Source organism: Bos grunniens, chromosome 3, assembly GCF_055505025.1.
Source record: "Bos grunniens cultivar Pamir isolate PY7600 chromosome 3, Bosgru_T2T1.0, whole genome shotgun sequence".
NCBI lineage: Eukaryota > Metazoa > Chordata > Mammalia > Artiodactyla > Bovidae > Bos > Bos grunniens.
In genome coordinates this window covers 8,259,251-8,284,663 of record NC_141167.1, presented here as the reverse complement: position 1 = coordinate 8,284,663, position 25,413 = coordinate 8,259,251, and the positions used below count along the sequence as shown (strand labels likewise).

At 47.7% G+C, this 25,413-nt stretch overlaps 1 protein-coding gene across 11 annotated transcripts in view; it reads left to right on the top strand.

The window, feature by feature from the left end:
- The window catches only part of DGKD (diacylglycerol kinase delta), a 109,505-nt gene that overhangs the window by 37,020 nt on the left and 47,072 nt on the right, over nucleotides 1-25,413 (top strand). The window contains exon 1 of one of the 11 annotated variants that reach the window (XM_086377554.1): nucleotides 16,063-16,177. The exons of the other annotated variants lie outside the window; for them this stretch is intronic. The gene's annotated coding sequence lies outside the window, so the exon portion shown is untranslated. Of the gene's footprint in view, nucleotides 1-16,062; nucleotides 16,178-25,413 lie in introns of those variants that run through there. 11 annotated transcript variants of the gene reach the window in all.

Here is a 25,413-nt window from a genome sequence, read left to right as displayed (position 1 = left end):
GTCTCTATGGGAACACGTGTTCAGGGTGCTGAATAGTTGACTCCCAGATGTCAAGCTCATTCTGTGGGGGCAGTCGTGGATGATTCCCAGCCCTCGGGGCAGAGGCACTGTTTCTTTCACATTTACTTTAGATTTTGTGAGTGCTGTAAAAACTAGCTTTTCATCTGAGCATGTGCTGAAAGGACATTAAAGCTTAATAATGAGGCTCCCCAGAAATACTCCAAGATAAGGAGACACCCCCCCCACCCCCGCCCCAGCCCCTAGTAACCTGTGAGGGCGTCTGGAATTTGGGGATACATGGTGGAGTGTTTGGAGCCACTTGACTGGTGCCCAGTTCCCCAAGGCATGCTTCCATAGAGAGCTGGTAGGTTCTGGGCACTCCCCCACTTCTGACTTCTGCAGCATTTCCTGCCTGAACTCTGAACCTGTCCCTTCCCGTTCAGCACCCTGTAGGAATCTGCGTGCAGGGCCTAGAAGGCAGGGCCTGGCCTCAGACTTTGCCAGTGCCTGGTGCCATGTGCTTGCGGAAGTGAATGCAGAATGAATGAATGTATTTGCCCAGAAGCTACTTCAGTTCCTGGAATATCTCATTTGGTTTTCCAGCTATTCCAGTAGTAATTTCCGAATTCCACAACTTCAACTAAAATTGCGTGCCTGATACAAACAATTCGGCAGTGAAAGTCGCTGTTATCATGAATCAGCCAACAGATGGGAACCTTTTATATCTGGCAAAGAATGAGTAAATTTTGCTCCACATTAACAAAGACTCCATTTTAATTTTCCCCTAAAATGGCCAAAGAATTGTCTCATAAAGACATAAGGACCTGAGGGACAAGAGTCTTCCAGGGGAGATGGAAGGAAATATTTGGGGGAGAGTAGAGAGTTTTCTTTCCTGGTGGTTCAGTGGTAAAGAACCTACCTGCCAATGCAGGAGACAGGGCCGGGGGTGGTGTCGATCTCTGGATGGGGAAGATCCCCTGGGGAAGGAAATGGCAAACCCCTCCTGTACTCTTGCCTGGGAAATGCCACGGACCGACGAGCCTGGCGGGCTGCAGTCTAAGGGGTCACACAGAGTGGGACATGACTTAGCAATTAAACAACAACAGAGATTTTTATACAGGTTTGGTGGAAGAAATGGGAGCAAGGAGACTTTTGCAGCTGGAAAGGGGTCTGCTTGCCTTCTTTTTAAGAACAAGTGAAGTTGGGATGCAGCTAGAGACACAGATGTGCCTTTAGGTTCTTGATAAAGTGGAGCTGTGGCCACGGGAAATCTCAGAAGATGGGGAGTAGACAGAGTCCTCTGCGTTCTCACCTTCAAGTGGGATCACCCCTTAGAAGGCCAGAGAGCATAATGGCAGCATGAAGAAAGGGGATTTGCTAGCTTCATATCCCAGCCTCTGCAGTAGCATGAAATGTTTTCGATAATTAAACATGCTAATGTTAATCTATGAAAACTAAAAGGCTTTCGGTATATTATGGCCAAAAGGCCTTTAGAACTTGTATGAGTTGAACTTCATGAAGTGGTTTCTATCCTTTCAACAAATGCCATTTGTTAAAATTTTATAACATCTACGCCACTTTGATAAAAATGGGAATTTGTTTTATTTCTTTGATTATCAAAGTGAAGTCGAACGTCTCTCACAGTCTTTGGCCATGTGTGTGAATTTCTTTATGAGCTGATTCTGTGTGTGCTTTTGGATAGTCAGCTCTGTATTTGGGGGGGTTCAACGTTACCCCTTTCTCTTTCTCTAAGTTTGCCCTCATTGGCTATGCTTGGTTTAGCTTCCCTCCTACCCTCCTCCCCCATTTTAAAACTAGGTTTCATACACTAGTAATAGGCAGAAGTTGTCAGGGAAAAATGTTTCTCGTTTTCCCCTTATACTTCTTTTCTTTGCATTATCTAACATGAGATAATTTAGAAATTATTTCCAGCCTTATCACAAAATTTACAGATTTGTTTTGAAGGTATATTTTAACTACTCTAATTCTTCAAAGGAGTTTGTCAAAGCAGCATTTCTGCTTTACTGAGTTTGTATATTGTAAATAATTTTAAAAATTGAAATATGACTTCCCAGCTAAAAAGTGCACAAGTGAGTGGGCAGAGCTTCATCTGTAGCCACTACCCAGATTCAGTGGTGGAATATGTCTAGGCCCCGGGAAGCTCCCCTAAGTGATCTTGCCCAGCTGTCCCCCCAGCCCCCTCCAGAGGAACCGCCGTCCTACATGTGATACGCTGGATTTGTGTCGACTGTCTCAGATGGTTGGTGTAAATGGACTCACATTCTTTTGTGTCTGCTGCTGACCTGTGTATGTGTTTCCTCAAATGTTCCATGTGCATTTGAACAGAATTTACACTCAGTAGTTCTTGTACGTTGATTAGGACAAAAATTTAATCATTTTCCTCAAATCTTTTATAACCTTCTGACTTGCTTTTCTGCTAGTCCTTGAGTTATTGAGTGAGATTTATTAAAATCTTCTCTGTGGTTTTGGACTTACCTGGTTTTTGCTTTCATCCTGTTAATTTTTTCTTTATATATTTGCAGGCTTGTTATTAAATGCATACAAATTTAAGATTATTTTATATTCTTACTAGATTGACCCCTTTATGTTTTTTGCCTTAAAGTTTACTTTGATGTTGCTTTAGCTGCAATACCTTTATTTCAGTTACTAGTTGTATTCTAAGTAATGGCAGAATTTTCCATCTTTTCAGTTTAAACCTTTTTTTGTTTATATTTAAGGTTGTAAGCAGCATACAGTTGTGTGGGTTTTTAATTCCCTGTTGGATGATTTAATTGGGTGATGTCTTCCATTGGTTTATGTTTAATCTATACTTAGTTTTAGGTACTCTCGTATTGGGGTGCAAATCCCATGTATTATTACTTGTTTTCTCTTTGTCTCACATTTTATATTTTTTGTATCTTTCTTTCTAAAATGGGTGAATTATTTCATTTTCTCCCCTCTCTTATTTCATATACATATTTTAGTGATATTATTTTGCAGATTGTAAAATATGTCCTTGACTTATTAACCTCCCATCCAGATTAGTGCTTCCCAGACAATGCAGGGATCTTAGAGTCTTTGAACTCTATACTCTTCATTAAGGGAAGCCAGTGGCTCAGAGGTAAAGAATCTGCCTGCAGTGCAGGAGATGCAAGAGATGCCGGTTCAATCCCTGGGTCTGGACGATCCCCTGGAGCAGAAAATGGCAACCCACTCCAGTATTCTTGCCTGGAGAATCCCATAGACAGAGGATCCTGGCGGGCCACAGTCCATAAAGTCGCAGAGTTAGACATGACTGAGCAACTAAACACGCACACTCTTCTTTGCTCTTGAAATTTAATTTCTGGTACTTAAAAGGAAGCTTCTCTGTAGTTGCCTCTCACCTCTCTGTGGTTTGTCATATATCTTAATTTTACATATATTTGAAATTTCACAGGACATTATTGTACAGTCAGCAGTCACTTAGGTTTGCAGTGAACATTGCCTTTTCTGTTGCCATTCATTTCTTTCTGTATTTCTGTGATCCATATGGGGTAATAGTCCTTCTGTGAAAAATTCTCTTTAATATTCCTTTGGTCTTGGTTTCTATTTTTGTTTTGTTTATTTCATCTTTCTGAAGGATGTTTTTGCTTGTTATACAGTTCTAGCATGGCAGTCATTTTCTTTCAGGAGTCTAAAAATGTCATTCTGTTGTACTGTAGCTTCTATTATTTTTAGTAAAAGTAATAACTTGTCCTGTTGTTTTCCCTCGCATGATAATGTATCTCCTCCCCTCCCCCTCCAACTATTTTTAAGATTTTTCTTTTCCTTTGGCACTGTGCTGTTTTACTATGATTTTTCCAGGCATGGTTCTCTGTATTTATCTTGCTTAGTGTTCCTGGCAGTTCTAAAATCTGTAGCTGTGTTTCCCTTCTCTTGTCAGTTTTGGGGAAGTCTTGGTTATTAGCTCTTCAAGTGTTGCCTCCTACCCATTATTTTTTCCTCTTATTTCTGGGACTTTTTTGTTACATCTTTCCCCTGACTTCTATGTTTCTTGTACTCTTTAAAAAATATTTTCTGTTTTCCTCATTCTAGATGTTTTATTATCTTTCTTCTGTGTTCTTAGGTGTTTCTTGTCTGTTGTTGAATCTGTCTGTTGAGTTTTTAATTCCACTTATTTTCTTTCAGCTCTAGAATTTTCAGTTGATTTTTTAATAAAGGGCTCAAGTTCCATGCCAAAACCCTCTCCTCGATCTTGTCCTTAATTTCATTGAAAATATTAAGCATATTTCAAAGTCCATGCCTGAAAACTCAAAACGTCTGGTTCCACTCTGGTCTTTTTTTTCATTGCCTGGCTTTTTTCTTGCTTTTGTTCCTTTAGTGTTTCTTCCTGGAATACCTGTCAATCTTGGTTGACAGACATTGTCTGAAAAGTGAAGACAGGTTTAGGCTCAGGATGATGGTCTCTTCCCAAAGAGCGGATTTATTAATCCTCTGCTTCTGGCTGGTGGGCACAGGAGCAGCAGGTGATCTTAAATCCAGTTTGTGGTCGATCGGATTTGAAGGTGGGCTTCACTTTTTCTGGCTGACCGATTGGTCTTCACTTGCTCTGCTTCTGTGGGTTAGTCCCTAGGAGTCTTGGCATCTATTCCTTCTCCGTTGGCCTCTGAATTCCCTCATCTCCGCCAGCCCTGTGGCGTTGTTCACAAGCTCTCCTCAGCTGCTCCGCCTCTCTGGCTTCCGCTCGTGAACCGGCACTTGGCACTAGTTTGTTTTTTTCTGTGTCTTGGCACGGCATGGTATTTATTAGTGTCTGACATTAGGGTCACTCACTGTATACAAACAACACAAAGTGTATGGCCGATGTTTCATAATAACTATAAATGGAATATAACCTTCAAAAGTTGTGAATCACGGTGTTGTATACCTGAAACTTATGTAATATTGTACATCAGCTGTACCTCAATTAAAAAAGAAAAGATCACTCATTATGAAATGTGAGAAATGTTAGATCCCATTTACCTGAAAGATAATATATTTAGTATAGGGACTAAAATTTGGTCTTTATTGCAACTTAGGAAATTTGTTGCTCAGTCTTCTTAGGACCTTACTTTTATCACTTGATCTCCCACAGACTGATAATGAGGAGCTCATCTCTTTCAGGACAGTTACATTCATCCTTTTGTTCTCATATTTCTAACAGTTCTCACCTGCTCTATTTTTGAAGTTCTTTTAAGCACGTAAGTAAACGTTCATATCCTCATTACTGAGTAGTCATCTATTAATAAAGTCGTATCTTTTTTTATAGTGATTAATCTTTGCCGTGACCTGTTCTCTGTCTGATACTGCCATGCTTTCTCTCCTTTGTTCACAATTTAATTGACATACTTGCTTCCCTCTTCCACCCTTACTGTCACCTTTATATTTCCGGGTTATTTTAGATTTAATCCTTGTAGACAGTAGATTGTTGGGATTTGTTTTAGTTCAGTGTGGAACAGTCTGCTAGCAGTGGTGAGCATCAGGCATTTTCTGGTTGTCAGGGCTTTGCACGTCTGACTGCTGTGTTTTCGTGCCTGGCTGTGTTGTGAGTTAATGCTTTCTTGGTACCTCTCTTCTGTTTTGCATTTTTGTGAGTGGTATGTGCACCATTTACCTTTGTTTTTGGTAATGATTTGTGCTGAAGTTTTCCTTTTTATTTTTTACACATTCACAGCACACAGGTTTTCTCATGATGTCTCTGGTTATGGCCAGCCCACAATGGTGGCATCATTTTTTGGTCAGGCTTTGTGTCAGACAGAGTGTTGAGCCACACGGTGCGCGCTGCTCAGTGCTTGTTTCCCCAGTTACTCAGTTGTTCCTTTCAAACCAAGAAATTGAGAAAGGACTGAAGAGCAAGGAAGTAAAATAATGGAAAGGGCTCTGCTTTCCACCAAGGAGCCAGAACACAGTATTTCTCATCGGATGCCTCCCAACAGCACACTGTTCTCTGTTGCTGGTGTTGCAGGGGAGGCATCGGAAACTAGCCTTCATGTTGTTTCCATCTTTGAAGATATCTGTACCTTTCTGTTTGAAATCTTGTAGGATTCTCTTTTTGTCTTGAGCAATATTGCTTTTTGCTCACCAATTTGTCTTGATATGTAGAACCTGCTGGTTTCCAGGCTCTGTTTTTGGTTTTCCAACTTTGAAAAATGGTCTTTTCTCTGTACTTCTGGTCCATGTGCTTTGTCTTGTTCTTTGGGAGTTCTGCACGTTCATTCATTCACTGTTTCAACGTCGTTCTTTGCAGGGTCCCTGGGACCACATACCGTGCTCAGTGACAGATTCCAGTGGTAAGCAGAAATGGGGAAGGGCTGTGTCCCCAAGCTTGTATTCAAGGGGGCTCAGTGACTCACAGTGAGGTCTAATTACAGGCCGAGACTGGCAGCACGTATGGAAGTAAGGCTGCGTGGGAAGTATGATAAGCCGGGTCCCCGCTGGTCTGGCAGAACGGTGGGGAAGACTGCCCCTGAGGAGGTGATGTTTTAACTGAGACTTGAAGAGTGATGAGTGGAAAGTCAACTGAACAGAGTGTGTGAGTTTGTGCTCGTGTGTCAGACTTGTGCCTGTAGGCGCTTTGGAATGGATTAGGTCCAGGGCCTAGCATGTGCGAAGGTCGTGCGGTGGGGGCTGCAGTTCAGACTGCACGGAGAGGTGAAGGAAGAGCAGTGCGGCCTGCTGAGGCCTGAGGGAGAGAGACCACAGGTGCGGAATGGGTTTGAGACATAGTCCTTCAGCCTGTCCTTTGAATAGTTCCTCTTGGCAAGAGTCCCAGATTTGCAGTATTGGAATGATTTGCTCTGGCTGCCAGGTGGAAGAGGAAGAGGAAGGACAGGCCTCTGGTTCAGAGGATAGGGGGTGGAGAGTGAGCAGCGACATGGGTGCCCTCAGCTTGGCCCAGGGCGAGATGGCTGAGGTGTCAAGCGCTCCACCTCCAAGCAGCGGGCTGGGTAAATGAGTTGCAGGGTCCAGCAGGGACCAGGGGCCTCGGGGTCGTGCAGGGGTGCGTGTGTATGCGCTTCATCTTCTGTGTCTGTCATACTTTTCTGCGTTGTTTTAATTTGTTTTCTCTAATTCTGTTTATCAAATTGTATAATTTGATACAAATTTAATTGCATTTCTTAGTGCTTCTACGTGTGATCTTCACCCCTGTTCCAGCATAGCTTTTCTGTTCTTTTTACTTCGTTTTTATCTTGACTTATTCTTGTTTGATAGAGAAAGTATTTTAAAGCGCTTTCTGTCTAACTTCGTCTTTGTCGTGCTGCGGGGAGAGAGTGCCCTTTGAGCACCTGCATCTGCTTTTGGATATCCAGATGTTTTCATTGACTTCAGATGTCCCCCCTCCCCGATCTAGCCATCTCTGATCTCTCTCAAGTGATTTTAGTTGTCTTCAAGTCCTGGATGGCTTCTTTTATAATCTTCCTGCAGTAGCCTGGAGCTGTGGAGCGTTCCAGGAGTTGTGGGGCAGTTAAGAGTTTAGTGCTTTTGTTTCCTTTTTTCTTCAAGTCAGTGTTCCACCATTGGGTTCTACCTGGGTTCTGTTTTAATAAACATTTGATGGAATGTCACCACCTCCTTTGAAGTCATTTGAAGTTTTGGAAAGCAACAGAAACAAACCAAAGCAGTGGGGCACCGGGAGACTCTGGCCTCACCCCGCCCCCGCCCCCACCATCCCTCCCCGGAGTCGCTGCTCTGAGTCCACGTGCTTTTGTTTCTTTTGTTAAAAGCTGTAACATAACGCCATATGTGAGCAAGGGATTTTTGTCTGGTTTGTCCACTGCTGACACACAGTAGGTGCCCACAGTTACATGTCAGAGTGACTTGCTCCAGGGTGGTCGGCCCTATTTACTCACTGACACACAGTAGGTGCCCACAGTTATGTGTCAGAGTGACTTGCTCCAGGGTGCTTGGCCCTGTTCCCTCACTGACACACAGTAGGTGCTTACAGTTATATGTCAGAGCGAGTCGTTCCAGGGTGGTCAGCTCTGTTTGCCCTCTGATTTCACCTGAGAGCCCTGTGTGGACAGGCGCTGGTGTCAGTGAGAGTCCTTCATGCTCCAAACAGTCCTGGATGAGCAGCAGGTGCTGGGCAGTCAGGACCAGAGGCCAAGAAGGAAACAGCTCGGGCTGCAGCTGGTGTCAGGAGGCCTTCCTGTGGGGGAGCGTGGCTGTGGGGGACGTGGGGAGACCCGAGGCTGAGGGGGCCGTGGGCAGCAGCGTCAGGGGTCTGGGGTCAGAGCGGTTCCTGCCAGGGGAAGCTGAGCCTGGGAGGGTGGCAAGGCGGGCAAGGGCAGAGGCGAAGCGTGTTCTAGGCCGTGGTGGACTCTCTGCCACGTGTATTGCGAGCCAGTAAGATCTGTAAAGCTAGTGGGTTTTGTCATGGCTGCTGCAGCCGTGCTGAAGCCGGGGGACAGGGTGGGCGTGAGGAGGTCAGACAGGTGGCCTCTTCTGTGGCTGGTGAGGGAGGTGGATGTGGACCCGGGCCTGGCAGGCAGAGGAATTCGACCCTGGTCTGCTTGTTGCCGGCACCGCTCTTGTCCTGCATGGTTTAGGAACGGTATGGAGGGAGATGGGCCCTGAGCCATCAGTGATGGATGCTTGGTGGCGAGCGCCCTGCCCGGCCTGACGGCCACGTGATGTGTGCCTGCCTGCAGCCGCTCCAGGCGCTCGCCCCTCACCAGGGCCGCGTGGCGGCTTCCATCCTTGGAATCGTCACCTCAGACACCGACTTCATTGTGCCTGCTGTCAGAGGCCCTGGCCCTCTGAGGGAGGCAGAGTCAGAGCCGAATTCAGTTTAGTGACGATTTTCTCAGGGCAGTAGGACAGAGGGCTGTCGTCTGAAGTGGATACAGGAGCTGCTGGTGGACGTGGGGGCAGGCGGATGGCCGACTGCAGGCGGGGGCACGCAGGCATCACGGGCTCCCCACCTGGCATCCCCCTCGGAGAGGGTGGTGTCTCCCCATGCCCACACCTCCGTCGGGGCTGGCCACCTACCTGCCGCGTCCCCAGCACCGCCCACGGCTCTCTGGTGTGCCCGAGTGGTACCCCGAGTCCCAGGACTGGTGGGTGGGGGCTCTGGGTCCCTGCACGGTCTGGACTGGGTAGGTGTGGAGGCTGCTCGCAGAGGAGAGCCAGGGCCCGCGCTGCAGGGAAGGCACCCGGGGCATCTGCCTGTGTCATGCTATGACGTGGGCAGTTACAATTTGCTTCATTTACAGGGGAGATCGAGTGCCATGTAGGATTTCCCGACTCCAGGGTCCCGGAGGAGGTGGGGACTCTGAATGTTGGGGGTCTGTGTTTCTGCCCCAGGTGTGAGACCCTAGACGGCAGGGCTGTGTTCAGTCCTTCCCTTATCTCCAAAAGCGCCTGCAGCAGGCCTGGCATGGGAGCCGGGCTCCCAGGGAGGCCCAGGGAGCAGGGCACGGGTGCCTGCTCAGCCTCGCACCTGCTGGCCGACCTCGGACAGATCACACTCGGCTCCGCGCCTGGGGGTCCTCTTCTGGGGAGTAGGGGCGATAGCAGAACCTGCTTGGGGGTGTCGGCAGGGTCAGATGAGTCAGCACAATCGGCAGGGTCAGATGAGTCAGCACAACGTGACGAAAGTGGTTGCTCCTGTCGACGATACGGCTGTGGAGCGTTTTTCGGCAGGGTCAGATGAGTCAGCACAACATGACGAAAGTGGTTGCTGCTGTCGACGATACGGCTGTGGAGCGTTTTCTTGGGTTTGGTGACCTTGTGTTTCTCGAGTGGAGCGTCTCTGAGCTGACCCCACATCGAGCTGACTCCACATCTTGCTGGCCAGGACATGGGACAGTCTGTTCATTCCCACCAGGGTCACAGCAGTGGCCGCAGCGGAAGTGGACCTTGAAGAGGAAAGACGAGTTTTACTGGAATATATGTGAATGTAGCACCATTAAAAAGAGGCATCCCCTGCCCGTTTCTGACAGCACTGTGAGTCCTCTGATGCCGCCTCATTTCTTATCTGCCGTGCCCAGGGGGCCTGGTGCTCTGGTCCCTCCCAGCCTCGCCCCAGCATGGACCTGCCTCTGGTGGGCAGGGAACACCCTGTGCATGGCCGCCTGCCTGCCCTAGTGTCTCTGGGGCCCCTCTGCCTGTGGCCCTCTCCCTGAACTCCCCCGGCAGACCCACTGCACCCCTCAGAAGTAGGGCGCGGGCACCCTCTTCCACGAGACCTTCTTGTTCACATCGTGGGCAGAGGGAGCACGTAGCCACCTCCACTCCCTCAGGGCGGCCATGCTTGAGCACCCTTTAGAGCTTCAGAAAAGGTTCGGGCTCCTTCCCCGGAGAGTCTGCTGCTGACTTACAAGTGGGTGATTTTTCCAAACTTTGCTCGACTTTGCGGGGCAGCTGGACTGAGGACCCGCAGTCCTGTGACGGCGAGTGGAGCGCTGGTTCCCTGGTGGTCATGACCTCTGCATCTAGACCCGAGGCCGGGGCTGCCTTTCACAGCTTGCTGTCCTCAAGCAAGGCTCAGGCCGGCTGTGTGACGCCGGAGCCAGGGATGCAGTTCTCTTGGTCCTTTCTACTCAGAGAGGATGTTGAATTGTTTGTTCTTTGCAACCCCCCACCCCCACCCTGCCCCGCCGCCCCGGAACAAATGTCCGTTATTGCAGATGGTCCCGTGGGCCAGCCCCCCTTGGTTCCCGTTACCCACTTACAGGGAGGTGGGAGCGACGGGACCTCGGGGCTCCCGAGCTGGGGCTTTTGGACTCTGGTTGGTGAGCAGCTTTGTGAGTGGCCGGCTTCCTTTGCCGTGTGGGCATTGCCAGGTTTGACAGCTTGAAAACTTTTTATTTACCCTTGCAGAATATAGATATATAATTGGACAAGTCAGGCTTTACCCTGGCAACCTGATTTCTGAAATCAAATAAAAATCAATTGGAAAAGGCGCATGTTTTCAGAAGGACTTGTCTTCCCTTCATTCAGTGGTCCTTGTGGCAAACTCTGCTGGGTGTCTGAGGGTGGACGGAGGTGGAAACACGCTTTCTCTGTGCTTAGAGTCAGCTTCCGGGCTGTTGGATGTGAACAGACTCGTGACTGTGCCCTGTGACAGGTGTCACATAGAGCAGGGTGCCCAGGACAGTGTGAGAGAAGAAACAAACAGCTCAGGCACCTACCTGGGGAGTGGAAGCTTCTACTGCAGAGGGGCTGTATGAGCGGGCCTGGGGGCGGGGCCACTTAAAGTGTTGATTACTTTTTTAAAATATTCTTTTAATCTTTCTATCTGTGCTGGCTCTTAGTTGCAGCTTGTGAACTCTTGGTTGCAGCCTGTGGGATCTAGTTCTCTGACCAGGGATCGAGCCCAGGCCCCCTGCACTGGGGGCGCAGAGTCTTAGCCACTGCCCACCGGGGAAGTCCGTCTTAAGTCGTAATGATGATTTTAAAGGAAATTTAAAGTGGAAAAAAAAAAGATCCTGCAGTAGCTCAGCAGCAGCTTTCTTCTTTCACGTCTCCTTCAGACTTCTTCACAGGTAGACGTTGCATCTTGCATACGTTATACACACGTCAGCGTATGTGTAATTTTATATTTTGGCTTCAGTTATTATTTCATCAGATAAACGCTTCCACGTGATGAGCATCTCCGATGACCACCTCCTAGTTGTGGGTGTTTCATCGTGTAGACGAGTCATAGTTGATCAGTGTTACTCACTCCTGCAGTTTAGGGATGTAGAGCGGTTTCGGTTTCTCCTGGTACGGGTAATCCTAGTGCAGGTGTCTTCGGTCACAGGAGGGACCTTTGGAAAACGACTGTGGTCTCCCCTGTGGAGCAGCTCCGTGCGGAGTCCCTGTGCCCGAGAGGGGGCAGGTGTTCCTGAAGGTGGCCTCCGCTCCTCTGTGGGGCCTTTCTCACCTCCGTTGCCTGACCTGAGGCTGAGAAGATAAAACTTCCTCTGCTCCGTGTGATTCTGGTGTGGTTCGGGTGCACAGGTTCGTTTTTGAGCAAGAGGGCTTCTGTATGTCAGCTTCTGCCTAGCTGACCTTATTTTAGATGGCTCGTCACTGAAACCTGCCTGTGTCCCGAACCCGCAGAGTCTCCGGCGAGCATGCCATGTGCCTGTAGTGAACGAAGGGAGGAGACTGGGCTGGGTTTGATGACGACAGACTGGGGGAACCCAGACAGACTGGGGGAACCCTGGTGTCAGAGACCGGGCTAGCGGAGGAGGAAACACAAGCAGAAAGTTGGGACCATGAGCTCTGCAGGCGGCACAGCCTGGAGAAGGGCAGTGGAGAAGTCGAGAACACACTGGTCTGAGGGGTGAGGGATGGTTGGAGGAAGCAGATGGAGCTTGGGCAGAGGACAGGAAGAAAGAAGGGAATGCTTGTTGGCATGATGTAGGAACAGAGTGAAGGGAAGGACACGCTTAATTTATTCTTAAATTTCAGGAAGATGGATTGGCCCAATAATGGCGATGGAAAATAAAGAGAGTTTTTGGTATAAGCTGAATGAGAATTAAATTTAGGATACACGTGTTTAGAGGGCTGTTTCTGCTTAACGCCATATACAGCACTGCATATGTGAAAGGGAGCATATGTCTAATTCTTAGTATTTAATGTTTAGAAAATCATAAAGGTGCATTTTAGAAGTAGGTTTGGCTGCTCTGTTAGTTTCCTGGGGCTGCTATGACAAATTGCCACACGGCTTAGAACAACAGAAATTTACGCTCTCGTATTTCTGGAGGCCAGAAGTCTGAGATCAAGGCGTTGGTGGGGCCGTGGTCTTGGGGAGACTCTGTTCCCTGCCTTGTCTGGCTTCCAGCGGCTCTGGGTGTCCCTCGGCTAGTGAGGCATCACCCCCGTCTCTCCCTCCATCTTTGCAGGACTCTCTCCGCCTTCCACTGTGTCCTCCCTTCTGTCTCTTGGGAGGACAGTTGTCACTGGAGTTAGGACCACCCAGATAACTCAGGGTGATTCCACCCTAAGAACCCTAATTATGTTTACAAAGACTCTTTTTTCCAAGTTAGCTCACAGTCACAGGTTCTGGAGATTAGAACACGGACATATTCTTTTGGAGGCCACTTTTCAACAAAGGTCTGTCTAGTCAAGGCTATGCTTTTTCCAGTAGTCATGTATGGATGCGAGAGTTGGGCTGTGAAGAAAGCTGAGTGCCAAAGAATTGATGCTTTTCAACTGTGGTTTTGGAGAAGACTCTTGAGAGTCCCTTGGACTGCAGGGAGATCCAACCAGTCCATCCTAAAGGAGATCAGTCCTGGATGTTCATTGGAAGGAATGATGCTAAAGCTGAAACTCCAATATTTTGGCCACCTCATGCGAAGAATTGACTCATTGGAAAAGACTCTGATGCTGGGAGGGATTGTGGGCAGGAGGAGAAGGGGACGACAGAGGATGAGATGGCTGGATGGCATCACTGACTCGATGCACATGAATTTGAGTGAACTCCGGGAGTTGGTGATGGACAGGGAGGCCTAGAGTGCTGCGATTCATGGGGTCGCAAAGAGTTGGACACGACGGAACAACTGAACTGAACTGATTCAACTCACTCCATCCACTTGTTAAAAGAGAAGTTGTCAAAGTAAGAAAGGTGTGAGCGTGTGAAGTTTTATTCTCCTGCACAAGAGGAGGCAGGTCTTGATCAGCATGTGGTTGCACAGCGTCATCTGGGTCCCTCCAGAAATCGATTCTCCTGGTCCAAGATGACTGCTGGACAGCCAGTCAGCCCCGTAACTCCTTTTGGGTGATGGGGGAGAGGGAGGAGAGAAGACAGCGTGCTGCAGGCAGAGGTTTTTTTACCTTGGTTCATGGACCTTGCTCCCCACAGGGGTCTGTGGATTTGACTATTTGATTAAAGTTGATTTTCATTGCAATGGTATTTCATTTTCTACATCCAGAGACATTCTGAGAAGTCTCCATAGGCTTCTCCAGACTGCCAGAAGGGTCCATGGGACAAAAAAGACATTCCAGGTTTCAGTATAATTTCAGGAGAAATTGAATGAGAATTGCATTTAGGATATACATGTTTAAGAGGGCTGCTGCTCTGCAAAATACCACGTTGAGATTTCATGTGATTTCCGAAAAGCATGACCTGGGCCTTCTGTTTAGTCATATGGCTACAGCATATGGCTGTTGGCACAGGGATCCAGTGGGCTTCACTCACAGCGTCATCCCTCCTGAAATGACCGTGCCAGAGTTACCAGATCATACATAGAGAGGGGTGATTTTACATGTCAGTATTTATAGCTTCCTTCCCCCACAGTACTCTCGATGAAATGTTTTATGGTATTTTGTGTGGTGTATTATGAAGGTCTTCTCCTTTTTTAGCTCTATGACATAAGGCAAGATACTCCTGAGACTCAGTTTTCTCATCTGTGAAATGGGGGTAATGCTATAATAGAATCCATGTCATTGGGATGGCAAAAAAGTGTTCTCTAAGTGTTTCCTAGTTTTTATCTTCACCACCGTTCATCACTACTAGTAGGAAAGTAATAGGGTTCAACTTGCCAACACTTAGCAGCTATTTTGATTTATTCAAATCCCAAAGAATTTCAGATAAGGTTAATTTTATAGGCAGTGTTAAAAATAGCATCTGCAACTGAAGAGTAGGTATCAGAAAAGAATTATCCTTAGGATTATCAGGCAAATAACTAATAAAAACCGGAAAAATAGAATGTAAAGAGAAAACAAATGTAATTAAAGCTATAAGCTTTATGTTGTTGAGTCATCCAGTCGTGTCTGACGCTTTGCAGCCCCATGGACTGCAGCATGCCAGGCCTCCCTGTCCCTCACCACCTCCTGGAGTTTGGCCAAGTTCTTGTCCATTGCATCGGTGATGCCGTCCAGCCATACCTTTATTTAATTATCTTATTTTACATTAACATTTGGTTTTCCTTTATATTTTGCTTTTCATTTTTTAATTAGTTATAACCTGGTAACCCTATAACCAGCCGCTGCTGGTGGTAAAGAACCCGCCTACCAATGCAGGAGACGTAAGAGACACAGTTTCGGTCCCTAGGTCGGGAAGATCCCCTGAAGGGGAGGGCATGGCAACCCACTCCAGTATTCTCACCTGGAGAATCCCATGGACAGGGGAGCCTGCTGGGCTACTGTCTATAGGGTCACACAGGGTCAGATATGACTGAAGCAACCTAGCACGCACACACGGTAACCCTAAATAAAAAAGAAGCTATGTAATGGATTTATCTAGTCTTTTTAGTTATTTTATATCTCGTCTATTCGGCATTCGAGTCTGTTGAATGAATGGGAGTCCCTTTGTAGGCCTGTGTGGGGCCTATAAACCCCAGACCCGAGTCTCTCAGCTGTCCCCAGCAGATGTCAGCCTGTAGGGTGGTCAGGCGCTGCTCCTTTGGTGAGCAACCGTGACCTTTATCCGGATTTCAACATCAGTTTTCCTTTCCAGCTTGTTTGGAGCTCAGATATTTCCTGGGCAAAACCCCTACACCAGTCAGTTTGGCTCAGAGAGAGGAAAAGCTATATATATAATTGGCAGATTTCCTTGCATGGAAAAGCTCTTCCCAATTTCTGTGACTGCTGGCCTGGATCTGGGGTGGGAAGGTTGTGCTTGTGGGCCGGGGCTGTCCCATAAGTCCCGCAGAAGCCCTGCCAGACGGGAAGGCCCGTGTGGGGACAGCGGCTCCTGCCGTCTGAGTGCACTGCCCTGCTCCCCGCCCGAACATGGAGCTCGGGAGACCCAGTCCTCCCGCCCTCGCTGTGTCGGCCATCAGCTGTGCTGTCCCAGCTTCTCACACCTGGAGCCTCACTCTCCTGTTGGAAAAGCAGGGGCAGCTCAGTCTCACACCTCCAGGCGGTGGGTGGCAGCACCTGGCACATAGTAGGTGCTTAGTGAATGAAGTGCCTCTGATTGTTAGAACATGCCTTAGATGGTGGAGCAGGGCTAGGAGAACAGCTGCAGGCGGAAGCTACTCTAGTGAACCCCGTGCTTTATAATCCACTCTGTTCTCAGTTTCAAGAAGCAGGAAGAAGCGGCTTTGAGCCAAATTGGTGGCTGTGTGTTTGCTAAGTGTGGGGTTTTGCTGAAGGCAGCACCTGCTCTGTGACACCGATGGTCCAAAGAGCTGGGTACTCCACGTGAGAGCTCAGCGCTTAGTTCTTACAGGTGCTCCAAGCAGGCACCAAGAAAGAACACTGTCTTCTGGAAGCCTGGCTGGTGAGCGGTGGAACTAATTGTGGTGTCTGTCAAATATATTTAGAATTGAGGGTGGAAGCGGACGCTGTTACTTGCCTGGGCTGTGTGTTATTATTGAGTAGGAGTTGCATTTATGAAATTTAAGCTGTTTTCACAATACTGTTGGGGGGTGTGTGTGTGTATGTGTGGTATGTGTGTGTGTACGGTTGTGTATATAGGTGTGTGTCATTGTTAACACTTCTGATTGTCTTTGTTTACAAGTGACAGACGAAACAAAGGACAGTTGAGAGACTGTAGTTTGACTCTAGGACTTTTGCAAAGAGTTCTTTGAAAAAAGAAATAGTGGGGAGGGTAACATAGATTCATTGGATTTTTCTTAGGTTGTCCAAGAAATTAATAATTTTAGTCTTTCTTTACCTGATATACTTTAGTAAATGTTCAGGTAAATGTCTAGGTTTTGTAAATATTTGGTAAATGTCTAAGGATATGATCAAGCCGAGTCCTGTATGTATGTTTTTTTTTTTCTTGAAAGTTAGGAAAATGGTACATTCTGTAGGGTATAATTTTTTTTTTAATCTTTCTTTTCTGTTCTAGAATAATCTGTTGTTTCAGAGCACATAGAGTAGTGGGATCTTTTTATTGTCTTGAAACAACTTTTTATCAAGTTAAGAGAATTCCCTGCTTGGTGGTGGGGAGGCGGTGCTGGTTTTTGACTCAGTAACCCCTCTTCTTTCACAGACGAAGCACCTGGTTTGAAATGTAAACTCAAAAAGAAACACGTGATCCTGAACTGCTGTCCTAGTTCTTACAGGACGTTTAGCTAAACCTCAAGAGGCAGCCAGGAGTAGAGGGGCTCGGGCAAGGCGGGGAACCGCCTTCGCTGAACCGCTCAGGGGCACACGGGCTCACCTCCACCCAGGCTGCAGTTGCGTTAGAAAAGCGGCAGGTGTCTGGGCACTGTCTGCTCTGCTTCTGAATTGTCCTCTGTCTGCAAAGGCCTAATCATGGCGACTCAGAGTGATTGGACATTTGGAAAACAGAAGTGGAGGCGGCTCCCTCCTCACCTTTGGAGGGACTGAAGGGATACTGACCGTGAGGCAGGAACCTTGACATCTTTGCGGTCCCTGACACTGAAAAAACCAGGATTGCTTCCTTGACTGGAAAAGAAGGGTCTGGGAGAGCTGACCCTTGAGGCTGTCGCCAGCTTGGCGCTCTGTCCTCTGAGGAGTGAGCTTTACAGATTACTATATGCACGAGGTTATCTAATCACACCAAGGAGTAGATTGGGTATTTGTTGTTCCCAAAGCTGTAAGTGCTGGCTTCCCTGTCACTGCCAGTTGACACACCCGGTTGTAGATGATTTAACAGCCGTTAATTATTTTTAGCACCCACTTTGATTTGCAGAAAATTTCCTGGCTTGGATGATGAACTCTGTGGTCATCTAGTCATTCAGAGAAAGGTTCACCCTGTCAAGTGCCCTGAGATAGATCAGCATTAAAACTTTTTATAGCTTAGTTGAATCTTAATTGCTGTTCAATGAACTGCACTGTTTAAAGGGTACAGCTTGATGAGTTTGTTACGCACATGCACGCACGCACGCACACACATACACACACACACACACACACACACCCCGCTCTGTTGAAAGTGACAGCACAGGGTAACAAACGTTTCCATCCCCCTGAAAGTTTCCTTAATTGAATAATGACATTTTATGTATGTATGTATGTGTGTGTGTGTGTGTATATATATATATGTATATATTTCCCCCTTACTGTCTGGCTTCTTTGGCTTGGTTAACATAACAGTTTTGAAGTTTTCCATGTTGGGTGTATCATAATTTGTACCCCCGATTTGTTGATCCGTTTACCTGTGGTGGCCGTTCGAGCACTTTCCAGCTTGGAGGTATTGCGATCAAAGCTGCCGCGAGCATTAATATACAAATCTTTGTGTGGACTTGTGTTTTCATTTTCCTTGTGTAAATGCCTAAGTATCAGAATTGCTGGGTCATATAGTAGGTGTTATGTTTCCTGAGTGCTTGGAACGTCACATTCTCGCCAGCACTGCCTGAGGGTTCCGGTTGCTCCCACCTCTCCAGCACTTGGTGTGCTCGTCTTTTGTTTTACACATGCTAACAGATGCACAGTAGTATCTCACTGTGGTTTTAGTTTGTCTTCCCCTGACGACAGGTGATGTCGGCATCTCTTCATGTGCTTATAGACTATTTGTATGTCTTTTTGTGAAATGTATGGTAGAATCATCTGTCCATTTTTGCATTGACCTGTCTTATTACTGAGTTGTAAGAGCTCTTTATATATTCTGGATATGAGTTTGTGATATATGTGTTGTGAATGCTTTTCCTGGTCATACTGCCTTTTTCTTAATAGCGTCTTTAGAAGAGTGGAGTCTTTTTGGTGAAATTGAGTTGATCAGTTTTTTTCTTTATGGTTCATTCTCGTGTCCTATCCAAGAAACCATTTTTTACTGCGGCATTGCAAAGATTTTCTTCGGAAAGTTTTGCAGTTTTAGGTTTTACAGTTACGATTTATGGTTAAATTTTAATGTATAATGTGAGGTAAAGAGTTGATGTTCATTTTTCGCCCATATGGATGTTCAGTTGTTCCAACTGCATTTGTTAAAGGGACTTTCCTTTCCACATTGAATTACCTTCACACCTTTGTCAAGTCAGTTGACTATATATTTGTAAATTTATCTCCAGATTTTCTATTCTGTTCCATTGATCTATGTCTGCCCCTATCCTAATTCCATACTTTATTTTATTACTATTACTTTACAGTAAGTGTTGAAATCAGGGCAAGCCCTCTTAACTCTTTTTCTTTCTTAAAATTGCTTTGGTTATTATAAAACTTTTACATTTTTAATATAAGTAAAAATTAACTGGTCAGTTTCTATTTTAAAAGGGCCTGCTGGAATCTTGACTGAGATTGCATTGAATCTGTAAGTTCATTTTGGAGAGAGCTCATGTCTTAATAACACTGAGTTTACCGATGATTGTCGTATGTCTTGGTATTTATTTAGATCATTAATTTCTCCCAGCAAAATTTTATAGTTTTCATTGTGGATACCTTTAATATCTTTTCTTAGATTAATTTCTACATAGTCTGTTTTTTGTGCCTATTAAATGAAGTAGAAATATTTTCCAGTTGTTTGCTGCAAACAGTGGGTCTCGTGATCTTGGAAAATAACTTAATAGTTCTAGTAGTTACAAGGAGATCCAACCAGTCCATCCTAAAGGAGATCAGTCCTGGGTGTTCATTGGAAGGACTGATGCTGAAGCTGAAACTCCAATACTTTGGCCACCTCATGCGAAGAGTTGACTCATTGGAAAAGACTCTGATACTGGGAGGGATTGGGGGCAGGAGGAAAAGGGGCCGACAGAGGATGAGATGGCTGGATGGCATCACCGACTCGATGGACATGAGTTTGCATGAACTCTGGGAGTTGGTGATGGACAGGGAGGCCTGGTGTGCTGTGATTCATGGGGTCGCAAAGAGTCAGACACAGCTGAGCGACTGAACTGAATTGAGTTGTTTTGTAGATTCCCCAGAAGTCTCTGTATAAATAGTCATATCATCTACAGAGTGGGACAGCTTGACTTCTTTCTGTTCCAGCTGCCTTATATTTCTTCTTCTTGTCTCATTGCAGAAGTGCAGACTGCGAGTATAATGTTGAATAAAAGTAGTGAAAGTAGAAATCCTTTCCTTTCTTCCAGTATTAACAGCAGCTTAGCACTTCACCGTCGAGTATGTTAGCTGTAGACTTTTTGTGGGTAGCCTTCATCAGTGTGAGGATTTTCTTGTTTGTTGAGGATTTTTATTATGAATGGGTGCTGAATTTTGTCAGATGCTTTTTTGGTATCTGTTGAAGTGATCATATGAATTTTCTTCTTCATTTTGTTAAAAAGACAAATGAAATTGATTTTCGAATGTTAAACCAACCTTGTATTCCTGGCATAAACCCTATTTCCTCATGATATGTTATCCTTTTACTTAATGATTAGATTCAGTTTGCTTTTATATTGTTAGGGACTTTTGGATCTAAGATATCCATGAGAGATCCTGATCTGTAATTTTTTTTTTTTTGGTCAAGTTTGGCACTTAGAGTAAGCTGGTTTTATAAAACATTTTAGCTCGCATTATCAAACAGTGGGGATCTTTGTTCCTGCCTCTTTTTCTGATCCAGTTTGGTGTTAGTGAAGTCACTCAGTCGTGTCTGACTCTTTGCAAACCCCATGGACTCTAGCCTACCAGGCTCCTCCATGCATGGAATTTTCCATGCAAGAGTACTGGAGTGGGTTGCCATTTCCTTCTTCAGGGGATCTTCCGGACCCAGGGATCAAATCTAGGTCTCCCACATTGCAGGCAGATGCTTTACCATCTGAGCCACCAGAGAAGCCCACTTCTTTCTTAATTTTTTGCTGGAATTGACCAGTGAAACTCAGTACGGATTTTTCTATTTGGGAAGGTTTTTGATTAATAACTTGAAAATTTTGATAATAAATTGTTAAATGGACACAGGCCCTTCAGACTTCTGTGTTTCTTGTCTCCATCGACAGCGTCCTCACTCCTTCCGCCCAGGGTTTTCTCTGTATTGGAGGGAGGGGTGTGAACTCCTTGAGATGGGGGGTGTCCTGGGCTTGCCGACTGTCTTCATTCCAGCCCCCTGAGTCATGCTGGCACCAAGTAGGTGTTCCGGAAATATCTGTTGGGTTGATCAGTTTGTTGTTGGCCCTGTCTCCATCCCTCGACATCTCTGGAAATCTCCTCTCTCCTCCATCCGCGTGGGACTGTGTCACAGCTGTGTCATGACAGAGGGAGGTGGCTCCCTAGTCAGGCCAGCTGGCTTTGGCCAACCCTCATGCCTTGCCCTCTCGCCACGGCTGTCCACTGCCCTGGTAGGCAGACCCTCTGAGTCAGGGCTTGCAGGGGGAAGAACTATCCTCAGCCTTTTTCTTTCTTTTTTTTTAAATGTTAAATCCTGTGGTTGGGGTTATGTCTTTTCATTTTTTTTTTTTTTAATATACTTGATATACCAGAGGAGTACAGAAAGCTTGGTCAGAGGACAGGGGTGAACTGTTAAAGCTAGGAGGGGCGGCGTGGTTATTGGTGAGGGGTGTTATCCCGAAAGCTACCTTGCCTGTGGGTTACCTGCCTGGCTGGGATGTGCCCGAGATGCCCTTCCATGGACTGCCTCCCAGCGAGAGCCCTGCACCCAGTGCAGGCTGTCAGGCAGGGTGTGCGAGGAGGCAGGAGATCGGCCTGGGCCTCTCTGAGGAGGCGTGTGTCCTCCATTCAGGTCCCTGGCATCCGGGAGGGGGGCTGGTGCCCACTCCCTGTCTGTGTGCACCTGCAGTGCAGCAGCAGATGTGGGTGTGGGAGCCAGGGCTCCCCCAGCACCGGGAGCTGAGAACAGCCGCTGTGCTTCTCAGAGGCCTGTCTGTCTCCTTCCTGGGCGCAGGCCGGATGGCAGCAGCCTCCCGTGGTAATTAAGAGCGCCGGGTCCACGTGCCAGCACACAGATTCCCCCAGACCCCGAGGCTGGGTAGGCACTCCTTCCCTCCCTCCAGGAGGGTGCTCCATGGGCCACGATTGCCCTGGACACAGTGTGTGGCCAGCTGTCTTCTGGGTATGTCTCAACTGGCCCTGGCTCTGCCTCCTACTAGCTGTGTGGCCCTGGGGAGCCACCTGCCCCTTCTGGGCAGCCATCCCCCACGTGAGACATGGAGTTAGAACTGGTGGCTATCCAGTCATGCGCACCCCACCTTCCGGCCAAACCCAAGCAGGACCACGTGACGACTGAGCTGCGGGCACAGCAGCTCATATCCAGCCATCCCCATCTTGTCTCCTCCTCCAGCCTGCTTCACACCTTCAGACCTGAAACCTTCACATGGTGGTGGTGGCTTCTTTAACGCAGTGTTAGCATGTCTGAAGATGTTTTCCTTAGACTCAGTTTTGGGGGAAGGAGTTACCACCCCTTTCGTTGCCTGGTGGGTAGTGGTGAGGCCCTCTCCCAAGGGTGGGGTGGGGGGGTTGGGGAGGGGCTGGAAAGACTTGTTCCTGCTAGCCTAGTGCTTTGCCAGGAGCAAGACCGAAGAGCAGTCAGCATGAGGTGTCGTCTTTTCCCCAGGCTCTTTAGCCCCCAGACTGAGTCTCGGTGAGGTTGGAGAGCCTGGGGGTCCTCAGGCCACAGTGGGGACTGCATTGAGAGAGTCCATGTGGGGCAGGGGAGGATGCGTTGGAGGAGTCATGTGGACATATGTATTGTTTTTTTATTTGTTTCTTTTTTAAAGATTTATTTATTTATATTTATCTGTTTTCGGCTATGCTGGGTCCTTCTTGTTCCACGCGGCCTTGCCCACTTGGGGCGCACAGGGCTGCCCTGGAGTTGCGGTGCACGGGCTTCTCCTTGCAGAGCAGCTGGACAGCCATCTGTTCCAGCCCCTGTCACATGTGGGGGACGGCTGCCCAGGGCCACACAGCCTGCAGGCGCAGAGCCAGGCTCGAGGGCTCCAGTCGGTGCGGCGCGTGGGCTCCGTAGTTGTGGCCCACCGGCTTAGTTGCTTCGCGGCAGGTGGGTCTTCCCGGACCAGGGGTCAAACCTGTGTCCCCTGCCTTGGCAGGCAGGTTCGGCGCCACCAGGGGAGCCCCGCAGAAGTGTGTAGTATCGTGGTGGTTTTCACTTTGTAAGGTTTTCATCCTAAATTGTTGGCAAGTTTGGGGACGCACACACGGTTTTCAGAGGTGGCCTTTCATGTTTGGGGAAGCGTTCCGTTCTGTCATTGACTGTTGGGTGAAGACTACCTGCCAGGCTCTCTGGACTCCTTTGGGAACAGAGCCAGGACCCTCCCTGAAGGAACCAGAGTCAGAAAAGGGACAAGGTGAAAATTCCGTCTTCTATGCAGCAAATTGCATTTGACACCGCCACACCAAAGTCTTTTTTTTTTAAACCTGAAGTACAGTTGATTTATAACGCTTTGTTAGTTTCAGGTGTCCAGCAAAAGTGGTTCGTCTATGCATATATACATACGCGATCTTTTTCAGGTCTTTGCTCTCATAGGCTGTTACAGGGTATTGGATATAGTTCCCTGAGCTGTGTAGTTTGTCCTTTTTGCTTATCTGTTTATAGTTAGTGAGTTCTCTTCATATTCCTCCTAAGCTATATGGAATGACATATGTCTGAGGTTAGCAAATTTCTCTGAAGGGCCTAGGACTTTAGGCCTTGCCGGCTGTTGGGTCTCTACGGCTGTTTGCCGCAGCCTGAGGCGTAAAGAGCAGGTGTGGCTGTGTTCTAATAAAACTTTATTTGAAGAACAGGAGGCAGGCCGCAGTCTGCCCAGCCCCGTCTGACGTCTCATGTTTGGTCCGTGGTGCTGTTATTTCTTCCTGACTGTCCTCTGTTAAATCAGGCCTGCCAGATGCTGCTGCCGATTGAGTGGAGAGTCTTCAGTTCTTAACCAAGTAAAGCAGGTTCTTTACCTGGAGCACAAAGAAGGCTCAGTCGCCGTGCCTGGTTTTCTTCTCTGTGGGATGATGGATATGCCATCTTAATTCAGATCAGGTTTGGTGTGTTTAACTGAAAACCCAGGTGACAGTGGTTTAAATAAGGCAGAAGTTTGTTTTTCTCTTTTTGGAAAGCACAGTCAGCAGGGTCTCGGGGCCCCTTCCAGGGGCCAGATACCTGTGCAGGGGCTGCAGGGAGCAGGCGGGCAGGGGCTGCAGCTGTGTCATCCCCAGGGGCTTTCCCGGAGGCTCCCCCAGCACATGAGCTTGTGCCTGTGTTGTGTCCGCAGCTCAGGGGGCCGGGGGTGGGTGTGCTCTGTTATCTCGGAGCCATCGGGAGCCGCTCAGTCCACTTGTGAGGAAGAACTGAAAATGCTAGTTGTGTAGGCAGCTAGTAATTTTTGTCCCAGATGTTGGTTTTGTAGGAAAAAAAAGAAGCATAGATAATTTACAAAATACCTGTTTACTGTAGACACTTTGGAAAATAACAGAAGGAAAAGGGAAAAAACCTGAAATGTTAACTTCTAATTTTATGGGCTGTGTGTGTGTGTCCTGCCCTTTAAATATGTATTTTTTTTTTCTTTACCACAGAAGTGCAATACAAATATGCCCTTTTATAAATTTTTTGTAAACCTTGTTTATTTCTGTGGTGTTTTGTTTGTTTTCTGGCTGCATGGCATGCTGCCTGGTAGCTGGTCCGCAGTTTACTTAACGAACAGACAGCCTGAAATCAGCTCATCAGTCAAGGTGTGCACAAGACTTTGTCCCAAGGTCAGACCCCTGGTGACTCAGCAGAGGAGGTGGTCTGACCTCAGGCCACTTTACTCTCAGAAGTGTGACAGCCTGACTAGCTTGACCTTCGGTGATGAGAGAAGTGCGTGGCAGGCAGACCTTGGCCCGTAGAGGTTGCATATGAGTCCCCTCCCCTCCCCACCCTTAGCCTCCCCTCCCCTCCATAGTTGCTAGCTGTAAGGTTACTCTGGATGCACCTGAGTATATGCAGATTTATCATCAAATAATCCCAGAGAACGAGATGGTTGGATTGCATCCCCGACGCAGTGGACATGAGTGTGAGCCAATTTCAGGAAATAGCAAAAGACAGGGAAGCCTGGCGTGCTGCAGCGCGTGGGGTTGCAAAGAATCCGACACCACTTAGCTACTGAACAGCGGCAGTCCCAAAGGAAACAGGTAAATTGTGGCACATGGTGGCTGCCAGGTTAGATTGCCCAGGTGTTCCCCTTCCGCTCCCTCTGTCCGCTCAGCCCCTCAGGATCCGTTGCCAGGACCCTTTGCTTAGAGTTCATTATCACTTGGATGATAATAGTTCTAGGTGTTTGAACTAATGACTTTTGAACTAATTGTTCCTCCTGTGTGGTGGCCAAGAGGGGGATGCAGTCATGGTCCTTTCTGCTGTGGGGTGTTTCTCTAACAAACCGAGTACTGACCCCGCAGCAGAAAGCCCAGGCCACTGGCAGCAGGACTCGGGCGGCCAGGCAGGCGCGCGGCCCTGACCCCGCAGCAGAAAGCCCGGGTCACCAGCAGCAGGGCTCGGGCGGCTGGGAAGCACGTGGCCCTGAGTGTGAGGCCTGCAGGTCGCTCTTCGGAGCCTGGCCCCTGTGCGTCGTGCAGGCTCCTCTCTGTGTGGCGTGCAGGCTCCTCTCTGCGTGTCATGCTGGCTCCTCGGCCCCCGTGCATCGTGCAGGCTCCTCAACGCAGCGGCAGCAGTTTGCCTGCATG